Raw genomic sequence first — 12,117 nt, forward strand, 5'->3', positions numbered from 1 at the left:
CCACTGATCCTTGTAATGTCAGGGTTCTTAGGGTGACACCAGGAGAGGGAGCCCCTGGTTTCAATCTGGGGACATATATCTTTCACAAAGGCCATACTCTTGGTGGCTGGACCTGAGCCATTGCATTACCTCTTCCCATGCTGCAAGTGAGAACCTAGAGTCAGTGAAAGGTAGGATCCTAAAAGAACAAGAGCAAGCAAGGAAATGGCAGGCAGGCCAGGCTCACAGAAAGGGGGAACTGCCCATGAGGACCCTGGAGGTCATCCCGAGTTGGGGACAGGGACAAGGTAATCAGAAGAACCAGGTATCTCCTTGGAATTTCATAGAATCATTAGTTCATGAGAAGCAGCAATAATCAGCAGATAGGGTAGATGACAAAAATAAGATAAACCAATCTCCAATATTTAAATAAAATTTTAATAGTATCTTCAGAAAGTACCTGTTCTCCATGCTCATTGAAATGTTTAACATAAATATATCTCTCCAAACTCTAAACTGGGCAAAAACATTTTCACATTGCCATCTTGGTTCCACATCTTATTTTCACAGTGTTTTTTGTGCCTTATTTTGAATGTTTATTAAGTCACCTCCTCTATATACAATCAGAGCAATGCAATGGTTTTGTTGTTGTTGTTTTTAATTTAAAAAAAAACTGTTAAAAAATAAATTAAAATTAAAAACTGATTTATAACTCATTGGCTCATCATTTTAATGTCTTTTATGAAAAATACTAAAATTAAGCAATGACTAATGCTTGGCCCTCGAGCAAATATGGCTCCCAAGAAATTAGATGAGTTACTGAATGTAATATTGAGCATTCTCTTTATTCAGTCAACTGGACTTCATTTTTCTAGCAAAAGAACATTTGAATTTACACACACATTTATGTCTGTCATTTAGATATACCTAGGGACACCTGGGTGGCTCAGTTGTTAAGCATCTGCCTTCGGCTCAGGTCATGATCTCAGGGTCCTGGGATCGAGTCCCGCATCGGGCTCCCTGCTTGGTGGGAAGCCTGCTTCTCCCTCTCCCACCCCCTCTGCTTGTGTTCCTGCTTTTGCTATCTCTCTCTCTATCAAATAATATTTTTTAAAAAAATTATTAAAAAAATATACCTAAACATTTAGAAGCTTAAGAAATCCAAAACAAGGTGCTGTTGATAAAGAGGACTCTGAAGACCAGAAAAAAGAAGGCTGGAGAAGGACTAGAGGAATTATCCTGAAGTGTTAACCTAGAAAGGATGGTCAGCAGGCATCAGCAGGGACGGCACCATTATATGGGTGACTCCCCATCACCGGGGACAGCTCAGTCCACTGTACCCTCCAACTTGTCATTGGGCCCTTTTTTTTATTTTTAAGATTTATTTAATTTTAGAGAGAGAAAGAGAGCCTGGGGGGGGAGGGCCCAAGGGGGAGGGAGAGAGAATCTCAAGCAGATTCCCTGCTGAACGTGGAGCCCAATGTGGGACTTGATCCCACGACCCTGAGATCATGACCTGAGCTGAATTCAAGAGTTGGACTCTTTTTTTATTTTTTTAATAATAATACCTACCCTACAGAGTTGTTATTTTATTTATTTAATTTTTTTAAAGATTGAATTTATTCATTTTTAGAGAGAGAGTGCACAAGTGGGGGGGTCAGAGGGAGAGGGAGAGAGAATCTGAAGCAGACTCCATGCTGAGTGGGAAGCTTGACGTGGGGCTCCATCTCACGCCGCTGGGATCATGACCTGAGCAGAAACCAAAAGTCGGACACTTAACCAACTGAGTCACCCAGGTGCCCTGGGGCCCCCTTCTAACAGGCTCCTGGCTCCCCTTCACAAGTTATCTTGGGTGCCTACTGAGAGCAGGGAGTTTACCAGATACCTTTAAGTCCCTTCAGCCTCCTAAAGCTCTGGCCCAGATCAGAGGGGGTCAGAGCTCTGCCAACACTCTTGTCCATACTCCCCAAGGCATGGCTGACTTGGAGCCAGGACAAATGACAGCTTGGTGCCTTATATTCACCATCACCTTTAATCTTTACTACACATCTATGAGGAAAACATTGGGCCTCTCCCTTTACAGATGAGGAAACCGAGGTTCAGGGAGCTCAAGTAACTTGCCAAGGCCACAGGGTTCATTAGTAGAAAAGTCAGGATTCCAACTTAACGTCTGCCTGACACCAACATCCACGCCTCTCCCACCCCGCACCAGCTCCCTCCACCCAATGCATAAACCGACTTCAGGCTCTCTGACCTTTGAACTTTGAACTGTTGTTGCTTCTTTGAACTATCTCTGAACTCACCTGAGCGGATCCAGAGCCTGATGTGATGGCACACTTACACGTTCCCCCGTTTCCTTCCTCTGTTCTCGGGGTGATTCCGACAGTAATGGTGGTGGTTGGTGAAAGGCAATGGGAGTGGGCGCCTGGGTGGCTCAGTTGGTTAAGCGACTGCCTTCGGCTCAGGTCATGATCCTAGAATCCCTGGATTGAGTCCCGCATCGGGCTCCCTGCTCGGCAGGGAGTCTGCTTCTCCCTCTGACCCTCCCCCCTCTCATGTGCTCTCCCTCTCATTCTCTCTCTCTCAAATAAATCAATAAAATCTTTAAAAAAAAAAAAAAAGAAAGGCAATGGGAGTTGAGGAGGATGATGTAACTGGCAGAGCTGAAGCAGCATATGCCCCAGCACCCTGGGGCTTTCCTCTCTCCATTTCATGAGGAAATGAGATGCCTCCAGACAGAGGCAGGTGTATGAAGGAGCAGGCCAGCTACCAGGGCTGTGACTCACCACTTCCACAGGAACCACACCTGGGGCAACATCCAACCCAGTGGTCAGTCACCCCAAAGGCCTTCTTCACCAAATGAAGAAGTTAGCAGGCCTGTGTCAGATCTACCTACCACCATGAGATGGGCAAGTTTCCAACACTAGCCTGCAGGGCAGAATTCCAAGGTTCTGGAAGCTCCGCTGACCCAGAGTTAATGCCTGGCGATGGTGGAAGAAGCCTGTAGAACTTTGTGATGGCCTGTGCAGGTCACACATGGGGAAGGTGGGGTTTGGAGGTGGGGGGTACATAGAGGAAGAGTGAGCCCACCCAGGTGACCTTGGGAAAGTCACTTTCCCAGCAAGCACCTGCCCTCCCGCTCACGATGGCCTCCCTCGTAGGCTGCTGCAAGAGCTCAATCACTTGAAAATGGAAGGAATGTTAAAAGCCTGGCGTGGAAAGCCGGGAGGAGCCAGCCCTGCCAAGGGGTGAGGATGCTGTTCATGCCCAGATGGGTTCCAGCAGCACCATCTGTTGGTGAGCTCACTTCATGAAGAACATTTCACATGAGATGAGTCAGGTGTTGTTTAAAAGCAAGAAAGAAAGAGAAGCTGTTCAAGGACACTTCCTGTGCAGGTTGGTCACATGAGGCAGCCATGGGGAGCAATAGGGGCAAGAGTCCCAGCCTCCCGGGGGCCAAGCCAGGAGCTGCACGGGCTGCAGACCCACAGCTCCGCAGCCCAGGACTTTGCTTGACGGAAACTGACCGGCCAGCCCTGGGAAAGCTTTGCAAGCTTTGGGCTCTATCAAAGTTTCTGGATAATCTCTCCCCATATCCCACATCCCTATTCACAAGTATAAGAATGCATATGCAGTATGTGTCTGAAGATTTCGGTCATTTTGGGCGAAGGGGGCTGGGCCAGGATGGCTGGATGCCCACGAGAGCTGTGTATGCCATAGGGTGCCGGGGATGGCCAGCACCGGGAAGAGTGCCGGGCAACGTGTCCTGAGAGACACCCTCAGACAAATTGTGTTTCCATTAATGAAAGAAATACAGTCATTCAAAAGATTACCTATTACCTGTGGGGCAGAACATTCCACAAAATGAAACTTCTTTGAGATCTTTTGCCCCGGTGAGCAAGTGTTTTAGACACACAGCACATTTCCTCTCAATTTTATCCAAAGAAGAAATAGGCACTGAGATAGAAAAAGCTGAATTTTGCTAATATGCAGGCATAATAATGATAGCAACTCATCCATATTTTCATGAGAATCACTTTCAACATTGATATAACTTTATAGCTAACATGCTTAGAACATCTTCACCGTCTCCTCCAACTCTAAGACCACTAAGTCATCCGAAGGAAACACCAGAGTCGGGGCACCTGGGTGGCGCAGTGGGTTACGTGCCTGACTCTTGGTTTCAGCTCAGGTCGTGATCTCAGGGTCTTGAGATCAAGCCCCGAGTTGGGCTCCGCGCTCAGCGAGGAGTCTGCTTAGAGTTTCTTTCTCCCTCTCTCTCTGCCCCTCCCCCCTGCTCACTCTCTCTCTATCTCTCTCAAATTAATTGATTTAAAAAAAAGAAAACACCAGAGTGTACAACCCTCAATGGCTCCCATTGCCTAAAGAAAAAAGGCCAAGCTCTTTGGCCTGGCCCATACTCCTGCCCCAGCTTAAGTTTCACGTCCTCTTTCCACTGCAACAGAAATAGGCCCTGTTCTTTCTTCAACACACTGTTCCCTATTCCTAGAATTGCCTTTTCTCCCTTATCTGTCTTCTGGACTCTCATCCTTCAGGATTCTGTTCAAATAGTGCCTGTTTTACTAATAATTTTTCATTCCCAGTGTAACTATTCTCCTTTCTGTGTCCCCACTTTATAGCTTCGTGTATGTACCTCCTAATGAGTTCAATGATTTGTTTGCCTGTCTCTGATAATATATTGTGATCTTAACAAACAGGAGCTTGGTATTCACTAATGGATACCATTAGAACCTAGCACAAGATATCACAAGTACTGTCTAAGCATCATTGTGCTGCAAAATGGGGGTGAAAAATACCTCTCAGGATTTCCATGAGCTTAATATCATATTAAGTAAGAGGTCTAGTTGCTTAGAATGTAGTACCTACCCATTAAAAGTATTAATATTACCGGTTTGTTAAATGAATGCTTGAGTCTTACTTTATCAAATTACACTCACGTGGTCAAGCAGAATACTCAGTTGTTTAAATTCGTCCAAAGCTGATGTGGTAAAAGAAGGGCGTTTGGAGGCAGAGCCTCGGAATGAGTTCTGGAATGCTTGGGCCTCACGGCTGACTCACTTCACCCCTCTTTGTCTCAGCTTCCCAAACTCTACAAATTAGCCCTGAGTATTAGTCACCGGCCTGCGCCACAAGGCAAGCAGGTCCAAGAAAGCCAATTGATAACATTTCTGGAGTTCTATCGGCAGCACTGAGGACTTACTACGAGGTAAGGACAATGGTGGACATAAAAATAAGTCAGTATCTTCCTGGATCTCAAAGAGCCTGCCCACAATTTCACGTGGACACATACACTAGGGACAGTAACTCAAGACAGAGCTTCGAGAACTGTTATAAGAGAAGGACAAGCAAAGTATGTGCACAGCACGAGAGAGAGAGAGAGGAATCTTACCTGAGGAGGAAGGGGCTCAGGTGCACTCCGTGCCTATCCTGGGCCCTGCATGTGGCATGCACTATGTAACTGAGTCTCCATAATACGGTGAGGTAAAGGGCGTTAGCCCATCTTGGAGAGGAGCACAGAGATTCGGGGAACCTAAGTAACTTGCCTAAACCACACTGATAATACACGAGGCTTCAAATGCGCAGCTCTCTGGTTCTGATAACCAACTGTGTATTGCACCAGCCTGATCCCCAGGCAAGCTGGGAAGGCTTCACAGAAGCGGTGGTGAGGGTTCCAGTTAGAAGGGACCATGTGGGAAAAGATCCAAAGGGCAAAGTTTGAAGAAAGGGGATAGCATGTGTGTGAGTGAGTGAGTGAGTGATCAGGGCATGGCAGCAGGGAATCGTGGCTGGAAAAAAGGGTGGTAGATTAAGAGGCTAGGGCCAGATCACGGGGTACTTTGAGTTTCTGTCCTAAAATTGTTTTTTTTTTTTCATAATGATAATGATACTCTAATAATAATACTACTTTGTGATTATTGTATGGCCTTTCTTGTGACCAACTTAGAGGTATTTCAAATCTATGATGTCACATTCCTGCTGCCATTTACCCCGTTTTATGGATTGGGAAACTGAGACAACTTTAGTAATTTGTGCAAAGTGGTGACACAAGAGGGACCTCGAACACCTAGTCCCTGCCAATCTTAAAGCACTCCATACAAAACTTAATGGCATATGAACCCCAAGCCTCAGTTTCCTCATCTGCAAAATGGAGATGAATAACATCTACAGGGTTCTCCTGAAGAGCCTTTCAAACTTTACAAGATGCCAAGGGGTAGGATGTGCAGACGCGGAGATAAGCAAATATTTTCTCTAACCCTGGAAAGGTCATTAGGGCCCTTTGGAATAGGGTTCTAATGTTCCGAGAGAGATCTATCTGGAAGAGAGAAATCTGCAACCCAGCGAGGCTGTGCTGGGGGGCACGCGGGGAAGGAAACCACCACCTTTACACATCTCGGCCACTAACAATGACTTTTCTTGCTGAATGTGCTACTTTGCTCCTACTAGTAAAATCTTGTCAAACAGGAAACAGGTTTTTAAGGCAACGGGGTCCCTGTGAGTTCAAACTTCTGCTTTCAAATGTTCTTACAAGATGCACACTTGGCACAGACTTACAGGAAATATTTAATTGGAATCGGAAGGCGCTGGCTCCACAGGCCTTGTTTTATATTGTCTGCAGACTCCTGCCGAAATGACTCTGGTGCATACGCACCAGTCGCTCATTTTTAGACGTGCCCATGGGGAGTGGGGTCCAACCAGACTCCGAGGGGGCTTCAGAGGCCCAAGCACAGTCTCCACGGGGTCACGGAAAGGAAGGGGGAGAAAAAGTGTCATATGAGAATTACTCTTAGAGAAGAGAAGGGCAGGGACTGAACTCCGAGTGACATATTTATGAGCTCGGTATCGGTTGCTTGTGCTGATAAGCGTTGGTCATTCAAGGAAGGAAAAGTCACCTTTGTGTATATAAAATATACAAGATTCATAGTCTGAAAGGACTGAGCAGGAAAGCATTAGGTAAATAGAGGATATCCCTTAAAGTATAATGTGAAAATTTAATTACTCCAAGAAGGAAGAAGGGAGGTGCTTCTTTCTGAGGCAAATGTTGAGAAAACTAATGACTCTTTAATTTGAAATCAAGGTTAACTGGCTTTCAGCCTTGTGTGGCCCAACTCTGAGACTGCAGGGAAAAGAAACTCCTCCTCCCCCAAAATAGCCCATCAGTTCCCCTTTTGTGTGTCCTGTGCCTGGTCTCAGTGGGACAGGACAGGTGTTAAGAGTCCACTGGATGGGTTTAGGCTCTCAGATGTGCCTCTAACTGGCTCCATGAGATTGGGCAGATCACCTGATTCTCCGAGTCTCCATTTCTTTATTTACAAAATATGGATAATAATAGCACTTGTCTGCTCAGATTGCATGAGGATTAGCTGAGAAAATGCACTTTAGTTGCCTGCCACAGAGCTCAGCATTTAGCAAGCATTCCGTAAAGGTAAATTATTGTCATCATTATACCATCGACCCCTGGTTTTCCCAGAGGTTTCCAATCTTGGGACACCCCAGAGTTCAATGATTATCCCAACTAAGTGTCAAGAAATTCTTTCAATGCCCTCAAAAGAACAGGTTTAATTTTAAGATCAGTGTCTCAGTCTAGAACACTGTGAGAGGTGAGGGTTGGGGGTGAGGGTAGAAGAAGAGCTTTTCCTGGAAATGCTAGCATGGTTTAGTTTCCCAATCCCTAAAGTACCTTGATTCATGGAAATGACCCCCTTCCTTCCCGCCCCCCCCCCCCAACCAACGCCTTGCTTTTCAGAGCGTCCAATGGCTTCTGGATTAGGCCTCCCAAAGTAGATAAAGTTCCTCCCAACTCCCCCTAAACCTTCCCCCATTCCTTATTCCCTACTTCCTCTAGGAACCTGCAAGATTCTGCTCTGATAAGCATTATCTCCATTAGCAGGCAGGCTTTGCATATCTCAGAACCCACCCTGACCCTTAGAATATCCACCTCCATAACCCGCTAACTGATCTGTCCGCATTCAGGCACAACTGTAGGTTCCTCTGGGACGATGGTTTGTGACAAAATGTTCTTCCCTCAGGGTGGGTTAGGCAACATTTTCTCCAGAAGAAAAAAGACAGGAAAAAGGCCTTATCTTTGTAGAATTTTCTATCACCCAGGAGAACCTCTTGTCAATTTGCATCCACCAAGTACACTCTCGGAAGCCCCCTTTCAGTGTCTCCTGCTTGTAGAGGAAGGAGACAACTGCCTGGAGTAAAAGACCTTCACAGAAGCCCATTTCTCAGATCCAGTGTAAATCCCCTCTGCCCTTCTCAAGTCACTCTCCGTGATCTCTTCTACAGTAAACTACGTTTCTGGGGGCGCCTGGCTGGCTCAGTCGGTAGAGCATGAGACTCTTGATCTCGGGGTCGTGAGTTCAAGCCCCACATGGAAAGTAGAGATTACTTAAATCAATCAATCAGTAAAATACATTTCTGGTTTGACCTTAAGTCTCTGCCTCATAATTCCTCTCCTGGGATCCACCCAAGAGGAGAACCTCAGAGGCATCCTAACACTTCCCTTTATCCCATACCCCACAGTCCATCAGCAGACTCCAGTTTACCTCCATTTATTTTCAGGACCCATCCACTCCTCATACGCCCCCCCTTGTCCGAGCCATCACCATCTCTCACCTGGTTTCCGGCAAATGCCTCCTCGTGGGGCTCCTGGCTTCTACCCTGCCCTCTTGAGTCTGTCTTCACGCAGCAGCCAGAAAGATCCTTTTGAAACTGAGTCACAGCGTGTCCTTTCTCTGCTCAAAACCCTCCAGTGGCTCCCCATCTCATTCTGCATAAATGGTGAGATCCCTGTGTGGCCTACAAGGCTCTCGCCAGCCAGCCTCCATGGGCCTCTCTCATCTCCTCTGCCGTTCCCCACCTTGCTCAGTACTTCTGCGGCCACGCTAGCCTCCTCTTCGTTCCTGAAACATGCCAAGCATAGCCCTACCTCAGGGTCTTTGCACATTCCATCTGCTTAGATGGTCCTTCCTTCAGACAGCCATGTGGCTTACTCCCTCACCTCCTTCAGCTCTTTCTTGAATTCTCATCTTTTTTTTTTCTTTTAAAGATTTTATTTATTTATTTGACAGAGAGACACAGCGAGAGAGGGAACACAAGCAGGGGGAGTGTGAGAAGGAGAAGCAGGTTTCCTGCTGAGCAGGGAGCCCGATGCTGGACTCGATCCCAGAACCCTGGGATCATGACCTGAGCCAAAGGCAGACGCTTAACGACTGAGTCACCCAGGCGCCCTAAATTCTCATCTTCTTAATGAAGCCTTCCCTGACTGCTCTGTGTAAAGTTGTAACTCCTGCTCTCGTATCTTATATATTCATTTTCTGATTTATTTTTCTCCATAGCATAAGTCACCACTTAACTAGTATATACCTGCTCATTTATTTTGTTGATTTTATGTCTCACCTCACTGGACCTCACTAACATGTAAGCTTCGGGAGGGCAGGGGTTCTGTTTGCTCTGGTTCGGTATCTCCAGTGTCTAGAACGATGGCTGGCCCCCAGCAGATGCTGTAATCATACTCAAGCACAATAAATGAGTGAATAAGATGAATGCCCTTCATTTGGTGCCTTGGTCCCGTGCAGGACTGACATAGCCATCCCAGTGAGGATGGGAGTCAGACAGAACTGGTCTTGGAGCCCGTCATCCCCCATCTCCCAGCTGCATGACCTTGAGCAAGACAGCTCACTTCAAACCCTTAGCTTCTCGTTATCATAAACACCCAAAGAAAAACTTCAGCCACAGGGTGAAAGAAAAAAGAGCAGAGAACCCCTTTTTAACTAACTACCAAATGGAAGAGTAGCTGCAACGAAGAAACCTGTTGGATTTCTCACTAGAAAGTGCTGCATTCTCATTATTATAAAGTACACCATCAATAACTTCCTTAGAGAAGCAAAAAAGGGCATGGCAGGAAGTAGAAAAATATTTTCCAACCACTGCAGATTACAAAATAGACTCCCTGCATTAATCAAGTGTTTTCTTCTTCCAGTGGGGTAATCTCAAGTACATGACACAAGATAAACAGAGCCATGCTCCATTAAATTTATGAAAGGATGTTGTTTATTTTTATCACATTTATTAGACTTGAAAGATACCCCTAAGTTCTCAAATCAACATCAGCATCCATGTTTCTTTCCGGGTTGCTGAGTCTTTAACAAATAATAAAAGGCTGATCTTTCACCTCTTGCAAGCTAGTCACATGCCTGAGGGCAGAGGCTTTTGGATGGGTAGGGCGTTGTGGTGCCCTGCAACCCTTGTGTTGGGGTTTCCAGGCAGCTTTTTCTAGAGGTTTATGACAACCTGCAATTCTGCACAATTCAGAAAATGGGAATGGCCCTATCTGCCCGGGGGAGGGAAGCCATCAACTCTGGGGAGGCAGTTTAGAGCCTCACTTCGGCCTCTCGTGAGTGGGAACCACACTGTCCATAATTCAGAGTAGTCTGATGCTCTACCACTGTCTGTGCTCGGTGCAGCTGACAAATAACCCTAATAACCCTCCTCTGGCTGCCCCGCCCCCGCCCCAGCCCTCTCCCCTTCCGTCCCAGGACTGTTGTCTTCCATACTGGAGAAGTGTAACGAATAGAAAGGTCAGGGCTCGGACAGTGGAAGGGTGGTCATGCATACGTTCCTTCCCAGCACTGTGATTCTGTCCAGCATGCGACACATTCACGTGTGCGTTTCTGTGTCCTGGGGCCCTTCTGCCCTATTTCTGAGCTGAACAGGGGATCGGGGAGTTGTTGAGCAGCGAAGATCTCTCCATCTTTTATCTTTTACACTCTTCTTTATTATCAAAAGTCTCAAAATTACTATTAACTCCAAATAAAAGTACAACTAGGATCTCAGATATTTTACTCTTTTTTTAAAGGAAGAGAATCGGGTAGGATTTTTGATGGGAAAGGCTAAAGTATCAGAGGAGGGTTCCAAATATTCTCCAAATCCTAAGACACGGGCATGATGTGATGACAGTACTGAGGGTTAAGAGGGGTGAGCTGTTGGTACTGGGAGATCTTTGTATCTCACCATCAAAGAACATCTGCTGTTAGAGAGGTATTTCCACGAGCAACACCCCCATTCCAGTCAATGTCCTTCCCCAAAGATTAGGTCCAGGACCAGGCCAGCAGCCCCCTGACCCTCAACACACACACACACACACATACACACTCCCCCCGCTAGTGCCATCAAACCTCTCCAACCTACCGCTCATCCAAACATCAACATTTCAGGTCATTCGCACACGGTGAAGACAAGCACAGGTCCCTGGGATCAGGGCCCTCAAGAAAACCACTGGTCCCAACACAGATCAAGTAGTGAGTCTCCCTAAAGATACCCAGACTGTTCCCAGAAAGGGTCCCCCCACACACACCTTGGGGTGGGATGAGGACCAGCTTTCTGGTCTGAAACCTGATTGCCACCACTCCTTAGGAGTTAGGACCATACTAAGGTGATGACCAGTCTGAAAAAGCTAGTCACCTGCCCTTCTGAGAAAAGGCCAGGTCTTTGCATTGCACCTGAAAGAAAAGGTCACCCTGAAGAAGCAAGACCCTCTGAGAAATAGACATTCCTCGATCTTGCCTGGGAAGGCTCTTGTCCCTCAGTGAGAGACACTATAATTAAAACGATGTTTACAACAGATGAAAGGATGCTTGAAACTTCCTGATCATGCTAAGAACGCAGTGACTTGGAGAACTACGCTAGGCAGAACTTCTAATTTTCCCTTTTGTTCCCTGATGCTCTTGGAACCTACAACATTTGGGGCATAAGCCCTCCCAAGTGCTGCAAAGCACATTAGACTCATTCAGCAGACCTGGGAATGTCTCTCCACCAGCCCCAGCCTCAGTGTCTGCAGCTGTAAAATGGAGACGCTGGGTTTGATGGGCTTTACCATCCAAAGTGTTGTGATTCTGAGAGCAGCTCCTTCCCCTGTTATGCTTTCTGGCTTTCTGTCCTGGAGTGAGGTCATCAGAGTGGTAACCCGTGGCCCCCAGGTTCTAAAAGGTCTTTTCCAGAGGACACTGTGAGATTACTGCCCCATCATCCCTGGTTTATTGATCAGAATCCTGAGATGGGTCCCTGTTTGTCTAACAGCTTGGTCATTTAATCACACACACTCTTTTTTTTTTT

Source organism: Leptonychotes weddellii, chromosome 13 (genome assembly GCF_054177405.1).
Source record: "Leptonychotes weddellii isolate Sample4059 chromosome 13, ASM5417740v2, whole genome shotgun sequence".
Lineage (NCBI taxonomy): Eukaryota > Metazoa > Chordata > Mammalia > Carnivora > Phocidae > Leptonychotes > Leptonychotes weddellii.